At 35.4% G+C, this 22,688-nt stretch overlaps 1 long non-coding RNA gene across 5 annotated transcripts in view; it reads left to right on the top strand.

The window, feature by feature from the left end:
- LOC103879390 overlaps positions 1–22,688 on the top strand; it is a 221,565-nt gene that overhangs the window by 24,876 nt on the left and 174,001 nt on the right. For all 5 annotated transcript variants that reach the window (XR_002518470.2, XR_002518468.2, XR_004178533.1 and 2 more), the window contains exons 3-5: positions 5,574–5,640; positions 7,487–7,583; positions 14,657–14,791. This is a non-coding gene — a long non-coding RNA (uncharacterized LOC103879390). The remainder of the gene's footprint in view (positions 1–5,573; positions 5,641–7,486; positions 7,584–14,656; positions 14,792–22,688) is intronic.

Here is a 22,688-nt window from a genome sequence, read left to right as displayed (position 1 = left end):
TGATACCATTGATCAAGATGATAAAATAGAAGGCACAAATAACTGATGCCAGAAATGAAAAGGAAGCCTAATTTTAGATGTTATATGTTTTTAAAAGATAATGTAAAGATTTTATGAACTTTTAAGTCAACACATTTGAAAATGTAGATAAAATGGACAAAGTCTTAGGAAAGATGTAGTTTTGCATATCACAGAAAAGAGGAGCCTGAATTAGTACTTAAATGTCTTCCCGTGGAGAAAACTCCAGACTTTATGAACTTTAGTGTGCTATTACTAAGAAAAAGATAAAAAATGGCAAAATACAAGAAATATGATAAGCTAGAAAATAAGGCACTTAGAAAGTATTTCCCATGCTTGCAGATGGTATGATCAGATTGCTGTGAAGTTCCAGGGCCTTGGGCTGTAAAGAAGCAGATGCTTGCTGTCGAAATCATGACCATCTCACCCAAGCACGAACATCTCCATTCTCTGCATCTTAATCCTCAATCTTTTTTTTTTCTTTTCTTTTTCTTTTCTTTTTTTAAATTTTAATCACAGCAATAAAGAACGAAATGCCAGGCCATATGCATATGGGCACATTCGCCTTTCTTTGAACTTTTACAAGACACAAAAGATGAAAAAAATAATGACGTGTCATACTTAGCATTCAAGTCTGGTAATGTGTGGACATTTGGACTACAAAAGGAATAAAATCAGCAGATTAGAAAGAACGTTGGCTCTTTCTAATCTTTGACTTTTAAAACTGCATGAATGATCATGGTGAATCATTTTTATTTTTAGCATGTCTGCCTTCAACAAGTTTGATCATATGAAGAAAAGAAAATGTGACTTCTTTGGAACTGAAATACATATATATTCGACACCTTTCTACAGGTCTTGCTTTTTAAATTACACAGAAATTTCTATGGGCGGCCATCAGCTTTCAATTTCCTTTTTCTTACTTTCAACTTGAACGTAACAGCTTAAATGTTACCTGACCCTGTTTCACAATGGCATAGAATGATGATTTTATATTAATTCACATTAATAAAAAATGATAAAAATAATAATTGCCCCTACTAGTGGCTAACATTTACTCAGTGAATCCAGCACAGTCCTAAACACTTTCATCACACCTAACATTTATTATTATGTTTCAATAACTTTACATGAATTATAGAAGTTTAGTCACTTGTCCATGGTTATGAAGTTATGAAATGGCAAGACTCGGATTCAAACCAAGAAGTCTGAATCTAAGACAGTGGTTCTCAATCTAGTTGAGGGCTTATTAAAACACAACTCACTGGGCCCACCCTTAGTAGGTCTGAGGTGGGCCCAAAGAATTTGCATTTCTGACAGGTTTTTGAGTGAAGCTGATGCTACTTGTCTGTGGCACACACTTAGAGAACCATTGCTGGAGGAACCATGCTGGAAGGTACTGTGCTGTCTTGCCTCCCTGTAGCATCTCATTTAATCCTGCTGACAACTCTGAGATATGTACTATAATGATCTGTATTTCTAGATAAGGAAATTGAGAATGAGAAAGATTAAGTACATAACTGAAGGGTCAAACAGCTAGTAAATAGTAGAATCAGAAATTAAACCCGTGACTATCTGACTCTATTTTTTTTAAACTGTGTTTAAGTGCACAGGTGTAGGTGTGTGTTTAGCTTAAAAATAGTTTAATGTAGATTTTAAATTCTAATTAAAATCCAACATTGTGGAACCATTATTCTCTGTAGAGCTCTATCCAATGGTTTCCTAGAACATGGTTTAAAAACCATTGCAGAGACCAGGCTTGCTGGCTCATGCCTGTGATCCCAGCACTTTGGGAGGCCGAGGCAGATGGATCACCTGAGGTCAGGAGTTCAAGACCAGCCTGGGGAAACCCCATCTCTACTAAAAATACAAAAACTATCCAGGCATGGTGGTACGCGCCTGTAGTCCCAGCTACTCGGGAGGCTGAGGCAGGAGAATGGCGTGAACCCGGGAGGCGGAGCTTGCAGTGAGCGGAGATGGGGCCACTGCGCTCCAGCCTGGGCGACAGAGCGAGGCTCCGTCTAGAAAGGAAAAAATATATATATGTAAAAAAATATATATATATATATTTCTTGAACTATTAAAAAACTCTCTTGGTGTCTCTACCAAGGTAAATGTCCTCAGTAGGGATAACCATGAACGGATAAAATGGCCAATAGCTACCTTCCCTTTAGCGACCACGTAGACTGTCCTTGGAATTTCTTCCCTCATTTCTGAGTTCATGCAGCCTTTGCTTTGACTTCATCTCTAGCTTAATAACAAAGCTGGTGCTCATTTTTTTAGGCAAACAATCATTTTCTTACTTTTGGCTCATTATTGAGGTTTCTTTCTTTTCTAAACACTTTGCGTTTATCGCTATTGTCATATTCCTTTAGTTTTTATTTGGTTTCACTATTGACATTTATCTTTTCAATCTTTCTTTATAGATTAATCCTTTCAGTTCTATTGGCCTTTTTGTTATTCATTCTCATATTAAACACTGATTCCAAAAATATAACCTCAATGCATTTTTGTAGCATCATGTACATCTGAGAAGATTAAATATATTTCTGTGCACTTTATGAAACAAGGAACTCTCAGGTGACTCTCCTATTAGTCTTCATGCATTAATTGGGTGCCAGTAAATGTGATATAGTGTGTGTGGATTACCAAACACACTCGAATCTATGGGAAGTGTGTAGTTATTTGGTTAAACCTGTCCTTTTGTATAACTGTAAACACCTTGATGGCAGGAACTATGTCAATTTTCCTCTTTGTACAATAACACATATTTTGAAATGGGAATGAAAGACTGCATTTTGAGTTGAAATTGGTAGTTTATGGCATAATGGCTTAAAATAAAATTCAATATTTCTAAAAGCCAGTTTCTAGAGTTATTTTAACAGTCAGCGAACAGAAATGTTTGAGTTGAAATAATTGAACCACCTGAACCATCCCTGATTTTACAATACTGTTTTATCTATAGGGAAAAATAGTCTTTTAAAATTATTTATTTAGTTAGTTACTTCTAGAGATGGGTTCTCACCACTATACCATATTTGATCAAAAAGTGTGCAGGTTGACATCTGCACCTGTTGAAATATCTCAGGCCAAAAATTATAAGAACTCAAAGTTCGGCCCAACCAGCAAGAACCTTTTCTAGAAAGAAATCTTCTCCTCTCATCATGCCAATATATAGAAATAGTCCTGTACTTTGGGCTTTAAACATATTTATTTATTTATTTATTTATTTATTTATTTATTTATTTTTTAAAGAAATGGGATCTTGTTCTGTTGTCCAGGCTGGAGTGCAGTGGTGTAATCATAGCTCACTGCAGTCTCAAACGAAATAGCTGAGATTGTAGATGTGAGCCACAGTTCCCAACTAAAAAATTCAGTTTTAGACTAAAAGAAATGTAGATGTCAACTAGAATGTGTTAATATTTTTGAAATTTTATTGGATTGTATTAGTCAGCCCAGGCTGCTGTAAACAAACTAGGCGGCTTTAATAAGAGAAGTTTTTTGTTTTTTTGTTTTTTTTCTAGCAGTTATGGAGACTACAAGTTCAAGATCACTGTGCTGTCAAATTGAGTTTTTGGTGAGGGTTCTTTTCCTGGTCTGCCTTCTTGCTTTGTTTTCACATGGCCTTTCCGATGTGAGTGCATAGAGAAAGGGTATCTCGTGTCCTCCTCTTCATATAGGGAGACCAATCCTTTTGTATCAGGGCCATACTCTTATGACATCATTTAACCTTATGTACCTTCTAAAGACCCTATTTCCAAACACAGTGACTTGAGGTTTAGGGAATTAATATATGAATGTTGTCTGGGGGGAGACAATGAGCAAATCTTTCCGTAACAGGTGTATTTTTAACTTAAAGCAATACTCATTACTTAGAGTGCTTCAAGGGGTCTCCAGTGGAAATACAATAAGGAATGATAAAGACTTCAGTAAAGTAGACTTTCAAAATCACCATGCTTAAAGAGTACTGAAGAAAAATAATCTTAAAAGTCAGACTTTCACTTATAAGGATTAGGCTCTTGAGATAAAAAGGCTCTCTGATTTGCAGGTGTATTCTATAAACTTCAAGAACAAGAATCTAGAGAAATCCAAGCTGTAAGATGTGTGTAGGAATGGATGTGAAAGCAGTTTTTCAGACTGAAATGAGGTAAAGGTCTAACCATTTGGCTCAAAGGGAAAAAGATGGAGAAGGGGGGAGTAAGATTGAAAAACAGGTGTTTTTGAGAGGGCTGTGGCCCTAGACTCTCCTGAAATTGAATCTCTAATGCAGTAGAGAATATTTATTCCCCCAACAACTTGGATGATCCTTGAGCAGAAAAGACTCATATTCTAGTTTCTGCCTAGAACCCTGGGAATAGTTGTTCTTCCAAAATTTTCTGAGCCATTGTAGAAATTGAGAATTTTTTTCCTTCTCTACTATACATTATATGATATTTCATGCTTGCAGTTCGAGTTAATTATAAAATGAAAAAATTCTAGATAAATGAATGTCTTAAATATACTGGAGAAAGTCTAGAATATGGCAAGTCTTCCTAATTTCAGCAGTTTTCTCGTGCCATCAGAAATGCTGTATTTTAGCCCCTCACCCCCTACTTTTTTTTTTTTTTTTTTTTTTTAGACAAGATTGCTAATTTGCTGGTAACAGTTACTAGGGATAAAAGCAAAGGTGGTAAACTGTCTTTCTAGAATGATTTTGGAAACCTTGAACCCTTTTACATGGTAAAATTGTCACAGTGACTCTAATGCTAAACACATAAAGAATCAGAAAATGCTTTTACTTTCTAGAACCAGAGAGATGGTAAGGTAATTCAATCACTCTTATAAATTGTATTCAGAAACATCATGTTTTGTAGCCATAATGTGACAAAATGGAATCTACGGCAAATGCCTTCTGATTAATGTTCTTAAACTATTAAAAAGAATGAAGTAAATCCATGACTCATGGAATATAGAATTATTTTTTCTGAGATCTGGAATCAACCTGTGCTATCATATGCAGACTTTTCCTATATGTATATTATTCATAACTTGGATCTATGGTTTTAAGACTTTTTAAGTTTTGAAAGATCAAAAGAGGTTAAATATCATTGCTCTGCAGTAGATTCTGCAGACCCTCAGGGGAATAGGTATTAGGAAATAACTGAAAAATGTTGATCAGAAACAAGTTATCCTAACTTTGTAAAAATTGTGCTCTCCTGGTTGTTAGAAAGAATCTTCTCTCATAAATACCAGAAAGGTTTTTTTGTATGTTGAGCCTTTTTGTTATGTGTTGTCAATGATACTTTTAAATGATAATGTCAGTTGGTAATTTCTGCTACACTCTTTAACTTAGAATAGTTGGATTTCAGATTTAAAAACATTTCTGTGGAGATAGGAAATGACAATCTTTATTGAAACTTTTAAAATGAGGCAAAATAATCACATCAGCTTTGAATTCACCTAATAGTATTACTTTTTGGGTAAAAATCCTCAAAATGAGATCATCATAGTAACTAAAACTATTATGAAGTCTGAGGTGGAATTCCTATATTCAGAATTTCTTAATACTCTTTCAGTGACATCTCAAGGAACTTTGCACACATTGGATATTTTCTGTGTGGACCTTTGGGCTCTAGACTCACGGTAAGCATGAAAGAGGGCCAACATGTTTTCCTTTATAGGGCAGCATCAGGAGTGCATATTTGTTGCAACATTTATTCTGTCTGGCCAACTCTGCTGTGTGTGCCAACCATGCTGATCACACAACAATTTAGGTTTTTGGCAGATTTTCCTGCCATTTGCGTTGGGGTAAAGGTAATATTCTGTGTAAAAAGACTGTGTAGACTAATATGTCTGAGGACCTCTAAGGCAATCCCAGGACAGTTTGGATGTTGAGGTGCAGTAATGAAATCTTGGTAAGCACAACATGTTCACTACAAATAGTAATTGTCATCAGCATGGCCCACTAGAGCTGTGGTTCAATTTCTTTTCCCTTGTATACAGTTAAGCAGAGGCTCTGAACTATCCTATAATGAAGAAATACATTACACGTGCCATGCATCTTGACATGTTATCAGGGTTTTACTGTCAAACATGAGTGAATACTGAAAACATCCTATTGGTAAGATGATGGTAATCGCAGATGGGGAAAATGAAATTAAATCTACCTGAATTTTCAGGTTAGTAATGAGTCAAGGGAAGGAAGTATCCATGAGCATGCTTTTCAAAGAAGTGGCTAAATAATTTAGTAGGATACTTAAATTCTTGGATTATGCTTTTCAGTTTGTTGGATTCTAATGAGACAGAGAAAAGCGTATTGTAACATTTTTATGCTTGAGCACAATAAAAAGAATGATATTTAAGAAACAATCAGTGTGTGGTCTTGCCTTCTTGAATGAAAATGAAAAGAAAACAACTTCCTTTAATAAATCTAAATAACATATAATGATAATGTTAGTATCAGCAAAATGATAGCATTTATTATGTACCAGGTGCTGGCTAACCATTTTACCTGTATTAACTCATTTAATCCTTCCAACAATACTATGAAGTTGGTATTGCTGTTGTCCCCACTTTACAGATGAGTAACTTGCCCAAGTCACATAGCTGGGAAAGGGTTGATCTAGGATTCCAATCCATACAGCTTACCACAAGAGCTCCTTGCTTGCCTAGTATACTACACTGACACTGAAGTAATAATAAAGGTAACATTTATTTTATGCCTTTTTTTTTTTTTTTTTTTTTTTTTTAAAACTACAAGTACTGCTAACTCAACCCTCACAACAACCCTAATGAGGTAGGGACTATTACTCTTCACATTTCTCAGAGGAAGACTGAGACTCAGAGAGGTTAAGTGACTTGTTAACATCATAAACGATGGAGCTGTGGTCTGTACTCAGAAAATCTAGTTGTAAAATCTGTTATTAACTATTCTGCTATTTACCTGTCTAATGTTTTCAAAGTAGGCAATTAATTTAGCTACAACCTAGAATCATAGTAATTGAAATTGAGTGGTTTGTTAAGGTTACTCCTTTTAGAATTTTATGGCACTTAAATGCTTCAACCAATGAGAAAAACTTACGTTATGCCAGCAGAAATGCTTATTACCACAGGAATAGTAGATGGATACTAACTTTGCTGTGGAATTTCTGGGTTGGCCCTTTGGAATAATAGACTTTACTAGATTATCAAAATTTTTCCTTTCTATTGTTTAATGTAGATATGTCCATGATCTGCATTTACTGGGAATTAAAATTATGAAATGAGTAGGACACACTACAGTAGCGTGGTTATGGGCACAAACCCTGCGGCCAAACTGCCTGGGTTTGAATCATCCACTGACTCCTTGCATGAACTTGAGCAAGTTACCTATCTACCATGTCTCACTTTACTCATCAATGAAATGGTTTGTTGGACCAATTTTGCATTGCTTTAAAGAAATACCTGAAGCTGGATAATTAATAAAGAAAAATGATTTATGGTTATGCAGGGTGTACAAGCATGGCTCCAGCATCTGCTTCTGGTGAGGACATCAAGGAGCTCAACAATCATGGCAGAAGTTGAAAGTGGAACAGGCAGGTCACATGGTGAGAACAGGAACAACAGAAAGGGAAAGGGAAGGTTCTAGATTCTTTTCAACAGTCAAATCTCTCTTGAACTAACTGAGTGGGAATTCACTTATCATGGAGGGGATGGTTCTAAGCCATGCATGAGGGATTCATCCCATGACCCAATCACCTCCCACGAGAACCCACCTCCAACATTGGGATTCATATTTCACCATGAGATTTGGAGGGGACACACATTCAAATCATATCAAACAGGGATCATGCTAACCCCTATATAATAAGTGTGAGGACTGAATGGATTGTTCTATGTAAAACATTCATGAACGTTTTATATTGTATAAAACGTTGTCTATATTGTAAGCATTGCATACATCTGGTAGTACTAACTGTCCAACTCACCAAGCATGATCACACCTCGTGGTCTTTGCATGTGCTTTACTTTCTACCTGGCCTGCTCTTTTCCCCAGATGACTGCATGCCCCATTCAGTTTCCTTTTGGCCTTTGTTCAGATGTTATCTTTGGTGTAGGTCTTCTGTGGCCACCCTTTCCCAGCCTCTCTATATTTTTTATCCCCTTTTCTTACTTTATTCTCCAGCCAAGTCATGTGCCCTAGCAAAACTAGTTTAATTGTTTTCCTTATTATTTATGGGTCTCCTTATATTCCTCCTTATCATTTATTTTGCTGGTTTATGTTTATGTTTTCTGGCTGCTACTTTTGTGTTTTACTGATTTAATCTGTTTACACTCTGTCTCTCCTCACTAGATTGTAAGCTCTATGAGAACAGAGATTTCTTTCTGATTTCTCTGGGCTGTGTTGCTAATGCCTGAATGAGCCCTGGCACAGAATGGGGGCTTAATTAACATGTGTTCTATGCATGCATACATGCACGCATGCATGGGTGACTGAATATTTCCTCTCAGTGCTAGGGGGTATCACACATCAGGTGTTATGTGATGTATTTGGTTTTGTATTCAAAGGAATGCAGACACTTATGTTTTCAGAGAACTATAAAATCTGCTGTCAGCCTTGGTGTGAAATAGAAAATGATGCTGTTTCTTCCAGAATGGAGCTGTGAGCTAGGGCATGTGATTTGGCTGGGAAAGCACAGGACAGATTCCAGGCTCCTCTTGCTGCCACCTTTGTATTCAATAGAAGCACAAATTACTTTTTACTAAAGGAATCAACTGAGATATTAACATTAATGCAATTAATTGAAATGCTTTTGTAAAATAAAGTTGGTTAGTAAACATCAATCTCTATCATCTATCTAGCTATCATCTATCTTTGTAATCAATATGTGCATATCATATGTAGGGTTCATTTCTTCATTTATTCTGATGAGGTTGATATTTGACAACTTGAAATTTTTATGTAAACCTTTTGTATTTACTTAAAATAATATAAAGGATAATATTAACAGAGATCACTGCATTTGAAATAGATAGAAATCGGATTTTTAAATGTAAGGAAATGAAGGAAATGTTCGCCACTGGGAAGCAGAGTTGTCTTTCTGCTGTTTTAACTTAAATTTGCCTCATTATGGCCTGGTTTTGAAATTTTTACGTTAACTCTATTTTGAATCACGATGGAAAAATTGGATAGGCTCTGTAATAGGATAAACTATTTTCTACCTAGAAACATGTAAACACAGTTTTCTAGCTTCAAGTTAGAAATACTAGGTGGTTCCTGACACTATATTGAAATTTACATACATTAACACGCCTAAATTATGTTAGCAATTAAAGATAGCCCATATATTTCTGTCTTCCCATTTACCATACCAGTATATGTTAACTTTTATTTTCCTTTTCACTGTTCCTCCATATACATTTAATTCTTTCACCCAGATATTTTTTCTCTATTAATAATCAGTGTTTCTCAGAAAAAATATTGTAAGTTTTCATTAAATGGTAATGTATAGATTGCAGTGATGTTCCAGGGTGGCCTCTGAGAGCTTCTTTTGCATTCTAGGCTGAAGGTTCCCATGACCTGTAAGAAGAGTTGATGGTTGTAATCTGGCACCTTAAATAACTTCTGCAGGTTCAGTCTTCCTATGTATATTCTGATCACTCTTTGTCTGACTTGAAGTTGTGATTTCTATTCAGTTGCCTTATACGTAGACTTTCTCTCTGCAGTCACTTCAGTTGTGTGAAATATCGCCTTTCCTATGCTGTTTTTCTTGGATTAACCTTGATGCTGCAATTTGCAGCTGAGGGATCCATCCAACCTGAGCCTGGAACTGAATCTCAGAATTTCAGCACAGTTTTCAGGTCATCTTGAGTTCAGATATATGAAGGAGCATGCACCTCATCTTCCAGGGGGTCAAGGAACATTCAAAGAATGGGTAATATTTATTCATTTTCAGTATTCCGTTGCCTTTAATTTATTTCAGTGACACACAATTTACTCATGTAATAAATCTGCATATGTATCCCCTGAACCTAAAATAAAAGGTAGAGAGACAGGAAAGTGTTATTTAAACCGAGAGTGGAAGAAATAAGTAGATCTACCAGGCAGACGAGGGAGATAAGCCTAGGTAACAAAAGGAACACCATGCGCTTTGGTATTCAAGAACTGGGAGGTAGTGGAGTACTGTATAAGGTGTTTTGGTGAGAGTGTTGAAAGAACAAAGGTACACTAGAATGAATCACCGCGGCATTTTTGGCTTAATTTCAATTTAATTTGTTGGCTATCACTACCCATCATAACATAGTCATCCAAAAGCTTATTGCTTGAGAGGTACAAGTCTAGTAATCCTTTTAAAACCAATTATAAAGTACCAGTTTACACATAATTTGTTTTAAGAGTTATGAATCAGAAACACGTTAAGATTATATATATAAATACACACACAATATACGTATATAATATACATACATACACATATTTAATAATTTTACTCTCACTTGCATTTTACCTTGTTTTCTTGGAGGGTAGATTTACAGGCAGTCATCAGATAATTACATTTATTTTGAGAATTCCCACAGAAGTGGATGACTCACTAATATCATCTGTCATAATTAGAGTGAGACTGAGAACCTCATGAGAGGAGTGTAGGGAAGGTGAGTGTGGGCAGGGTGGTTGGAGGCTGGTTTTGAAAGTCCTTGAATGATGTATTAAGTAAGGCACTTGAGTGTGTTGCAGGGACACTTCCAGTTCAGATCTGTGTTGCTGAAAGAAATTAGGCAGCAATGTAAGGTCAAGAGTTTGGAGCCTAAGAGACCAGTTATAAGGAGGTCTCAATATCAAAGAGATGATAACCTAAATTCAGGTCATGTGAGCAAGGATGGACGAAACTTAATGAGTCTCTGCAGAGGTAGAACAACAGGATAAGACAACTAAAATTAAGTGGTGCCACATAGTATTTGTCTTCCTCTGTCTGGCTTATTTCACTTTTGCATAATGCCCTCTAAGTTCATCCAAGTTGTCATAAATGTTAACACTTCCTTCTTTTTTATGGCCGGATATATTCCATTGTGTGTGTGTGTGTGTGTGTGTGTATAAATCTGTATACCTACACTACAGATAACATTTGAACAAAGAACAAAAGGAAATAATGAATGGGCGATGCAGTTATCTGATGGAAAGGGTGGGTCACGTAAACAGTAGAGCACATGCGAAGACAGTGAGGTTGGATCACGCTTGGTATCTACATCTATCTATATCTATATCTGTATTTATAGTTGTGTCTATGTCTGCATCTATATCTATGTATGTATGTATGTATGTATGTATCTATCTATCTATCTATCTATCTATCTATCTATCTATCTATCATCTATCTACCACATTTGTGGAATTTTAAAAAAGTAGAACTCATAGAAAAACAGAGAAGAATGGTGGTTGCCAGTGGCTAGGGAGTGGGGAAATGTTGGTTAAAGAGTACAAACTTTTCGTTAAATACATTTGGAGGTTCTAGTATACAACTTGGCGACTATAATTAATAACATTGAATTGTCTACCTGAAAATTGCTAAGATAGTAGATCTTAAGCATTCTTACTCCCCCCCAAAAGATAACTATTTGAAGTGAGGGATAAATTAATGAAGATGATTGTGCTAATCATTTTTGATGTATACATATATCAAATCATCATGTTGTACACTTTAGATATATACAATTTTATTTGCCAATTCTACTTCAATAAAGCCAAAAACAGTAAATGGGAAATTAGGGAGAAGGGAGAATACAAAATGACTCCCTGGGACATCTGTGTGGCTAGGCCTAATGATAATAATTATAGTAAATATTACATTTATCAAGTACTTCCTTCTTGCCAGGCATTGGGATGCATGCATTTTTCTCAACAATGAGGAAAGTGAAACTTATTTAACATAAATAATTTGGCCTAAGAGTGTTGGCTGGGAGTTGCCTGTAGACACTCTGCTTCCAAAGTCTCTATATTCATACTTAACTACTGCACCATATGGCCTCTAGAGCTTAGGAGGGATGTCGGGGATAGAGATGGGGATTTGAGAGCTATTAGTTTTGAAGTGATCCCTGCAGTTGTGAAAGAAGATGAGTTTTCCTAGGGGGAGATTGTAGAAGGAGAAGGCTGGCTGAACACATCATACAACTTAAGCAGAATAAAGTGATTATAGACATTTAATGTCGTGTAATGTTGTAAGACCGCTTTACATTAATTTCCTCTTGCAAGCAAATGGCTTTCTGAGCATAGTGATGTACCTATGCTCAATGCAGTTCATCTCTCATTTATTTTTGGGGGGACGAAGCCAATTTAACAATATGTATGAGTAATTCTTTCCTTAAGAAATAGAGATGAAGAGGTGACGTTCTGCACTTCCTTTTGATGGCAGGTTAAAAAGAAAGGATTAGGGTTAGATGAATGGCCTGTATTTCTCTGTTAGGTTATGATTATTTCACATGGTATGGCTAGATTTATTCACTATTGATCGGTATGAAAATAGGAACCAATTATAGGAAATTATAACACAAAAGAAAGAAAATACCCAGCTTTTTGATGTTACTATGCAGGACAACTTTGAATTATTATTTATAGTGTAAAATGAAGAGGTAGAACTGTTACGTTGTTCCATAGTGACTTCAGTCTATCTTTCAAGTATAAAAAAATCCTTTCCCATCATAATAGAAGTGACAACAGATTTTAAAGGAGCTGTAAGTCTCTAATATATATTATCACTATACCTAATTTTTAATATATTCTCCGGTATAAAGCATCTGATATTGGACAATATTTATGTAGAAGGTCAAGATTATTTTTGTTTAGAAGGAAGAAACCCTAATTAAAATGAAAATATCTCTGGAAGGAATAGCTATTTAGTTTGGTTCTTCTCAAACTTGATTACATGGCAGAGTTACTATCTCAGGAGCTTGAAATAATAGCAGTGCCAGGGCTTCACTTCCAGAAGATACCAATTTAATTGGTTCGGGATAGAACATGGGCATTAGTTTTTTTTTTTTTTTTTTTTTGGCTTAAGACAACAGAAATTTATTGTCTCTCAGTTTTGGACAGCAGAAGTCTAAAATCAAGATGTTGGCAGGACTGCATTCCCTCTGATAGCTCTGAGGGAGAATTATTCCCTGCTTCCTGCAACTTCTGTGGGCTGCTGGGGCTGCACAATTCCAACCTCTCTTTCTGTGCTTACAAGCCTTCTCTTCTGTGTATTTAATCTCCCTCTGCCTTTCTTTTATAAGGACACTTGTCATTGGATTTAGAGCCCACTCAGATTATCCAGGAAAATCTTTTCTCAAGATCCTTAATTTAACATCTGCAAAGAACCTTTTAGGTGACATTTATTGCGGCTGTAGGCTGAATTTTTCTCCTTCTTCAAATTCATACATTGATGTCCTAAGCCCCAATGTGATGGTGTTTGGATCTGGGGTCTTTAGGAAGTACTTAGGTTTAGATGAGATTATGGGGTGGGCCCTTCATTATAGGATTAGTGCCCCTATAAAAAGAGATACCAGAGCTTGCTCTCCCTTTCTCTCTCTCTCTCTGCCATGTGAGGACACGTCTAGGAGGCAGCTGTCTGCAAGCCAGAAAGAGTGTCCTTTCCAGGAACTGAATCTGCTGGCATCTGCTTTTGGAATTTCCAGCCTCCCAGACTGTGAAAAAATAAATGTCTTTGGTTTAAGCCATCCAATGGATGGCATTTTGTTATGTCATCACTAGATGACAAAGTCAACAGTGTGCAGCAATTAGGAATATCTTTTGGGGGACCACTATTCAACCCAGTACAATTGGGTATCACTGAAAATATAAGCTTTTGGTTATATTTTCACTTTCACAGCCCAAGATTAAAATAAGAGAAAAACAAACTTCACCATCCCTTTTTCCCCTTTCCCCCATATTAGAGTAATTATTGGGCATTAGTATTGTTTTAACTCCCCATGGGATTCTAATACACAACTGAGCTAACATACATGATGGAATGGTCAGATACATACATGATGGAATGGTCTCATAAATTAGAGAACTTATCCAGTGTCATGCTTTACTTGAGGCCTGTGTAGCTGGAACATGGCGGATGTTGGGAAGAATCCGTGAGATGGGGCTGGAGAGGTGGGCTGCAGCCAGGCCAGGCAGGGACTTCTCAGTCACAGTTCTAGGTTTAGATTTTGCTCTCATAGCAATGGAAAGCTATTGAGAGATATGAGGGTATATTTAAGTGGAGAAGTGAAAGTGGTTCCTGATCCACTTCTCTTAAGTCCCAAATTAACTAGGTGCTTATCCTTTGACAGAGGGCCCTCGTCAGATGTGTATTTTGGAGAGGATCAACAGTTTTCTATCCAGTGGCTATATCTGCTGCCAAAGACTTTGCTGGCTGGGAAAACACTGATTTCTCCAAGGGAAACATCATAAGGCAGGAGGGTGCATGACAATTTGTAAAAGTGGGGTTGATAACAGAGATAGAAATACTTGGTTTTTAGCATTGGGTTAGAATTATCTACAAGACGCTATGAAGATGGGAAAATATTTTGACCCATCTCTGATAGTTTAGAGTAATATTAAAATTGACTGCACAAAGAAATAAAATGCATATAGGGATTAAAAAATACCTATTATTTCATATGCAATGCAATATGTTGCTTATGTTCTTTATTGCAGTGGAAGCAAAAAAAAAAGAAAGAAAGAAAGAAAGAAATACAGTAGACAAGCCAAAATAATTTGCATAAAACACAATGGAAAGTGGCTGAGAAGAGGACAATTTAGAAAAATGATCTCTCCAGGAACGCTGCCAAGGTAAGTAGCAGTAGATATTGATTATATAGACCTGTCATGGATCGGTTTAACCAGTCATTCTGAAAATTGAATTGGATTTTTCTTTCTGAAATGATGTTTTTGAAGCTGTGCCAAATGCAACCTCTCTCCCCACCCATTCTGGTTTGTGTCTGCTTTTCAAAGTTAATACTGCTCAGATATTTATAATGTTGGTCACAGAAAAGTCTTTCTCTATGCCCAGAGCAAACTGACTACGTTACATCATTTTATGTGACAATTTCCCTCACTTGCAAAAATTATGGTATATTCTGAAATAGTGGAGGTAAAATATGCAATCCAGTGTGAAAATAGGTTAAGCACAGATGAGAAGGGAAAGCAGAAATTCATTGCAAGCTGTATAGATAAGGTGACTATATAATTTATCCTCCAAACCTGGAAACTTCTGAGAGTAGCAGCAGGCACTGTAAATAATCAGTACAACAGGCTTAAACTGGAGATGCTCTGGACAAACTGGTACACATAATAATCCTGTGAATAAGAAGAGATAGAAGAACCTGGGTGAAAGTGAAATGTTGACGACAGGTAGGTATTTGTTTTAGGAACAAGTGTCAGAATTCAGTTTCAGAATAAGATGTGTTGTCATTGGTAATGTTTGAAAGAATGGATTGTAGGATGGGACACACAGAATTTTGGAGGTTAATGAGAAAGCTGATAGCAACATCCTTTGTATTAGAAATATGTCCAGCATTTTGAACGGGACCAAGAAGTGATCAGATACAATCTTGGACTGTATACCAAAACCCCAACATATGTAAATAAAAGATAAATGAAGCATAAGTAGCATCCTGTGACATGGGAGAAAGTGAAAAATATTAACAAATATATCAAGAGATAACAGAGAGTGACTACCATGAAACTTTTAGTTACAATCTGGTATGGTTCAGGAAGATTTCATGGGCCATGTACTCCTCCAGACAGTACATGATGTATAGGCTTTGGGGAAATGAGAGGTGAGAATGAAGGCTATTTCAATAGAGAGAATGGTAAAATGCAAAGTGTATATAGGTAATATTTGACTGAAGTATAGTATGTGAATGTGAGTTTTAGGAAATAAATTTTCAAAAATAGTTTGTTACCAACTCATACAATGTCTCTAAGGTTCAAAATGTGCCACTTGTCAATTGGTGGATACTTCACTAAAAGTTATGTCCAATATCCATGGAACCCGAGATTCATCAAAGCTAAACTGAAACTGAAGATCTTGACCATAATAAACTGGTTCAGAATATTAAATTCTACTAATCAGCTTTATTAAATTATTTTTCCATGTATCATGTACCTACGATTTAAGTATCTGTTAACTAAGATTGTACTATCATTTGAGATATAAATAAAATTGATTCAAGAAAAAAAGATTGATAGAAGCTTCTTATCCTACTTCACACAGGAATTATCGTGCTCCTCAGGGTCCCAGCGTGGAGTCTGTGTTTCTGCTCAGCCTTCTCTCTTCCACAGCCTGCTGGCCCTTTCAGCTCTGTACTGGCTCAGGGAGGGATAGCTTCTTTCCCCTTGTTTGTCACATAAATCAGTTTTCATAAAGCATCTTGGTTTGTTGCAAGCAAATGCATGGACAGACAAAGCCTTGGTAGAGGGGTTGGAGGTAGCGAGAGGAGTGAGTCAGAAAGGATGACAGGCCCCCATGAGATGTGCTATTGATGCCTCTGTTGTGAGCAGCGAGGGCTCCACCCTCTGAGAGCTTACCAGGAAGCATGCAGAATGTCTGCCAGAGTGGTCCTTTCTCAGGATAGGAGTCTGAGCATATATTTGCCATCTTCTGCCCACATTGGCTGAAGGTTGAAGTGGCTGTGCACACTGTCTTGCATTCTGGTCTGGATTATATTGGAATGAACAAACTGTTGTGGCGTTTGAGAAGGCCCTGGGGCAGAATGCCCAGGAAGGGGGTGCAATCTTGCAGAGGAGCACTGGTCAGTCTGTCTAGGCTCACTCAGAACTGTCCTCCAAGGACAGTTGGAGGCAGGAGCAACAGGTGGAAGTTTACACAGTACTTATACAAAATGGATTTACCTTAGTTTTGGAGGATGTTTATATAGCAGAAAATTAGGATATCAATTTAAAAATTAACTATGAGACATCTCTGTCTCTACATGATGCCTGATGGTCCCAAATTCCTCTTGGAGCATCTTATTTTCTAGATACTGTAAAATTTGCTCTTCCCAACTTGCTGCTTCGTCCTTTAACTCACTTTAAATCTCATGTTTCTCTCTCTTTGGGAGTTTATATAAAAGTATACAAACTGCTTCATTGGGGCTTTCTTATGAAATCTAAAGTCCTGAGATCAGGCAGCACAATTCACATTTCTACTCCTAGTTAGGATCTGGACTACCATTCGCATATCCAAAAAATGTGTTTACGTTCTTGTTGAAGACACAGTCATCTACTCTGAGTGTCACCTTAGATGTATCAGAGAAGAACTGACAAAGATTATGAAAGGTCAGCCTTCTCTTACCCCATTCTCTCTCAGCCAAGGTAAGTTGAACGAAGCAGTTTAGAAATTTATTTCCCCCTTAATATGAATGATGCCTCCCACTCCCAGTCTGACAACTTCCTAATGGCAGAAGGGCCTACAGGCAGTATTGATTTTAAATAGTTTATTTTTTCCCCTGAATCTTACAGAAGTTGAGTAACTTCCTGTTGACACAGACGATGAGTGGCAGAGCTGGGATTTAGATTCACTTACATCTGTTTGATGCCAAAGCCTCATACCAAATATGTAATCATTGCACTAGATTGCCTTTCTAAAAAATAATGCCATGCTTATATTTAGTGAACCTCTTCACTCTTTCTTGCCTAGCTAGGACTGGTTGAAAAGTTGGAAGTCAAAGACAGGAATTTATATTCTTTGAGTAAATTCAGTGTAGCTAATTATACAATTAAATGCTGAGGAAAACTTTGTTTTTTATAGTTGATATGCCAATTGCTTTTATATCACCTTAGTATTAAACTCAGCTGCATTTTTCTTTTTCATAAATCTGGGCAAATGGGGTAAAGAAAAAAAATCTAGTAAACTACCTAAAATAGTAAGACCTTGATTAAGAATCTGTACATTTAGACCAAATGTAATCAGCATCAAAAATAACATGAGAAGGTAAAACAAAAACATTATGTGTGGGTCTTCAGCATAATTTATCTTGAATTTTTCTGTCATAAAACTCAGGCTCACATTCCTCTAGCCTCCTTCTCCCAAGTGATTTTTGTATTAAACCTCCCAATTATGTATATGCATGCAGAGATTTATTTATTTATACATGAAATGGCTGATGAATTGGCTAAGTTGAATTTTTTTTTGGATATGTTTTCTTATCAAAACACAATTTTCAGGACAAAACTCATAAAAAATTTTAAAGTAGCAAATGTTATATTTTCTTTTTGCATCACTGCATTAGCATATAGATTTATAGATAAGAAACAAAAACAATAACATACATAATATGGACTATAAAGTTTTATATCAAACATATAGATAGCATAAAAAGAGAATGTAATATTATTATATAGAATTTCAGAATTATATTTACTCTTTTGTTTCATTCCATAGCATCTATGTATTTATTGAAGAACTTAGAAAGGTATTGATTCCACATAATAATTTTTAATACGAAGCTTAATATATTTCAGCTGTGGCTGTATTTGCCCATGTAATTTGTGTCTTTAATTATTAGTATAGTTAACCAGTTTACATTGAGCTCTTTAAAAGAGCACCTGTCTCTCTCTCTCTCTTTCTCTCTCTCTGTGTGTGTGCGCATGTGTGTGTGCATGTGTGTGTGTGTGTCATGTTTATGTAATTTCCCAAGAGAGTTCTTAAGAATGTTCCAAACCAGTGTCCTTAGTATTAAGTCCTAAAAGAAAAAGCCCTTATCAGAGATGAACTATATATAGGCTCTGACATTCTAAAGTCATTTTTCATTTCCTTCAAAGCAAAGTGATTGTGCTGATACTAAGGTGTCAATGAAAACAAATAAGTTTGCTCTTCTAGAAATACAGTTTAATAATTGCTATTGCTGTCATTATAAGGACAATAATGCACTCAGTTTTTCCTCCAAAAAGGTTAAGGACACTGTTACATTATCAAAAGTAGCACTTTCAAAATTGCACAAAATGATACATGTTCTTTTGAAGGCATTTTATCAATGGCTATTGATTGAACCCAGAAAGCAGATTTAATAATGACTGTTTTGCTAAGTACTTGTCACAGTGAAGTTTCTCAACCTGCAATCTTTAAATGAGAAGGCTGTACCTGCATTGATGCCTCTTCTTAAGACTACCCTGTAAGACTTTTAGTTTATCAAAATAATATTTATTTAAACTAGAAAAAGACACATTGTAGTAATTTTATTATATTATTTTATGGCATGCTTTTAAATTTGTATTACAGTGAGGATAAATTTTAAATTAATGAACATTAAGTTTTGCTTAGATTTTAGGGTAGAATGCATATCCTTAATCTTTAGAAAAATATATGGGTTTGATGTTTAAATTACACAATTAAGAAATTAATCTAGTAGTCTAAAAAAAAGATTGAACAATTTGAAATCAATGGATAATTTTACTATATTCCTTGTGCATTTTAATCTTTAATGTTTTGTATTAACTATATACATCTTTATTAACTAACATTTTCTAGGTAAAACGTTTATTTTGCAAAGTAATATCAAAGTAGTATGTAAAATAAAAATTATTGAGCATGAATTTACTATGTCTCATTTTGGCTAAATTGACCAAATTAAATAGTATTGCACAGTTCTATTTCCAAAATAAATTTAGGCTTTTCTGCTTGTGATACAGAGTTGACAACCAAGTAAGGAAAGTTTAAAGTGAAATTGTGTCAAGAACTCTGAAGGGTCTGTGATTTTACCCTACTTGCAACCTAATAAATTAAACTGCTAAAGTTTTATGGATGCTGACAGAATATAGGAGACTACTGTGTCAGAGACAAAAGACTTTATTACTCGCAGCAATCTGGCAGTCTGAATATCAGCATTGCCCTAATTCTTCAAGCCCCTGACCCTACAGAGTTACACAACAAAGGCCAGGTATTACCTGCAGCTGCAGTGGGATATGTTACAAGATGGAGACCCTGAAGCTGCAACCTGAATCTTTTCTTATGGGCAGTAAGAAATCCCAACTTCAGAGAGAGAGAGAGAGAGAGAGAGAGAGAGAGAGAGAGAGAGAGAGAAACTAAACTATTTCTACTCACTTTCCCAGGCTATTCACTATCCAGACATACTTGAGAAGATAGTCTATTGCTTACGTGCAGCAGTGCCTTTCTGCAAGACCTGTAGAAACCTGAAACACTTCTGGAGACTTGTCTCCTAACGAGCTGGTTTCCATGAGTTTCTGATTCACATACACTGTATTTTCATTCAACAGAATCCTACGAAAGTCTGGGTTGGCTGATAAATAGATGCAGCAATCGCCTAGCTCATTCAAGTTTTACCATCAGTAGGTATGTACTATGAGCAGGCAAACGATAATGGGACTGCCAAGAATTTGCACTAGCATTTTTTCTTTTTCCTATTATTTATTTATTTATTTAAGAATCTAATGATTTTATAAATATTTTTACGATAATATATACAAGTAATATAAATATACATAAGACATGTTCTCAAAAAGTTAATTAATAAAGAAGAAAGAAAATTAAAACATTAATTATAGAGAAATGAATTATATATTAGATCTTTTGATAGGGATTATATATTGAAATGAATTTTATATTAGATCTTTTGATAGGGATATGGGAATATGAATGAGCGATCTCAAAATCCAGTTATGGAAATTTTGTTCAAATTCACAGATTTTTAAGCAAACTATATTTATCAGAAGCAGCACCTGTACTGTACTATCTACACCATGTTGAATGATCACAGTTGACTTCAGCCATGTTTTGTTAAAATGGGCTTTAAATTTTATACTTTATACTGCGATTGATGTGATGAAATGCATGAGTCAGAGCTGTAATAGTTGATTATTAACATGTATTTTTTTTGGTGACTGTTTCTGTTCAGCTTTTGCCATGTCATCTAAAAATTGCCTTCCAGGTATTATTAGAATCTATTTAATTAGTTTTCAATTCAGGATGAGTTAATAAAAAATACTGCATTATCTCGACTAGTTCAGCAAGGTCTCTTATAGTTTAAAAAGAATGAAACAGTTAGAGGATGGAATTAGAAAATAGCCAGCTGTTGATTCATTTTGTAGTTTGATGTTTTGCACATTGTCACTTAAACTTCCTCATTCTCTAAAATTATTTTATGCCCTCTGAATTTCTATATAATATTTATTCCTTTTATAAGACTAAAATAGAGATTTCCTTGGCTTTCATCTTTTATTAATGTTTTAACAGCTTTATTCAGGGATAATTTACAGCTCTATAATTCCTTCATTTTAAGTGTATAGTTTGGTGAGTTTTACTGTTTATGAAGATATGCAACCATCACTACAATTCAGTTTCAGAACATTTCTGTCACTCCCAGAAAATTTCTTCCTGCCATTTTCTAATCCTCATTCTCATCCCTTTGCCTGTTAACTCACTTGCTTTATGTCTCTATAGTTTTTACCTTTTTTAAGTAGTTTTTTTTTATAAGTTTTGAAAAAATGAAATTTTATAATATATAATATTTTGTGTCTGATTTCTTTTATTTAGCTTTTGAGATTCACCCATACTGTTGCATAAGTCAGGAGTTCTCTCCTTTTTATTTCTGAGTATTATTCCAATGTATGGATATGCTACCATTTGTTTATCCATTGAGCAATTTGAAGTACATTTTTGTTGCTTCTATTCTTTGGCTATTATGAATACAGATGCTATAAATATTTGCATATAAGCCTTTGTGTAAATATTTATTTTCATACTTTGTAGCCCATATGGTAAGTGTATGTTTAACTTATTACAAGGCTGCTAAACTGTTTCCAAAATGGTTATACTATTTTATGTTCTCATCAGCAATACAAATAGGTTGCAGTTTATCCTTATCTTTGCCAATACTGGGTGTTACCAGTCTTTCTGATTTTAGCCAATCTAGTGTGTGTGGTGGTATCTCATTGTAATTTTATTTTCTGTGTTTCTAATGATGATTGATGTACATCTTTTTGTGTGAATATATATCTTCTTTGGTAAAATGTCTATTTACCTTTAATCTTTTCTAAATTGGGTTCTTCATTTTCTTATTGAGCTACAAGTTCTTCATATATTCTGAATAAAAATTATTTATTAGATATATGTTTTGCACATATTTCCTCCTTGTCTATGACCTGTTCTTTTATTAATGTTAACTTTTGAAGAGCAAAAGTTATTAATTTTGATGAATCCAATTCACTAATTTTTATATTATTGTTAATTTGGGAGATCAGAATATTTGAATTTCTTTGGCTATAGTCACCTACGTTTATCTCTGTCAGTGGCTCTAGGACACTTCAAGCTCTTGCTCCCCTAGACAATGAGCACACAGGCACTAACAACATTTGCCTTGGTGACTCCTTCTGCTTTCATAGATGACAAGCATTCCTTCTAACTGACACAACGCTTAGATAGTTAAATACATAGAATTCCAGTCCTGAATCTTCATTCCAGCTTCCTTTTCGAATTCACTTCCAGCGAGCAAAATATCTCTATGATTTCTGTACTATTTGTGAAGCCACCTCAAATCCTCTAATAAATAAAATAATTACCTTTATTATTATTATGGTCACATTATAGCTAGGTAAGGACTTATTTTCTTGATCTTAGCTACCTGTTTAACACAAGACCTGCTTATAGATAAAAATTTGTTTGATGCCCTGATTGATTAAAATATTATTAATTGGGCAAAGTGATATTATTCAGCTTCAAAGAATAGTA

This window comes from Papio anubis, chromosome 15 (assembly GCF_008728515.1).
Source record: "Papio anubis isolate 15944 chromosome 15, Panubis1.0, whole genome shotgun sequence".
Classification (NCBI taxonomy): Eukaryota; Metazoa; Chordata; class Mammalia; order Primates; family Cercopithecidae; genus Papio; species Papio anubis.
Note: the sequence above shows the minus strand (reverse complement) of the source record. Positions and strands in the feature narration are given on the sequence as shown.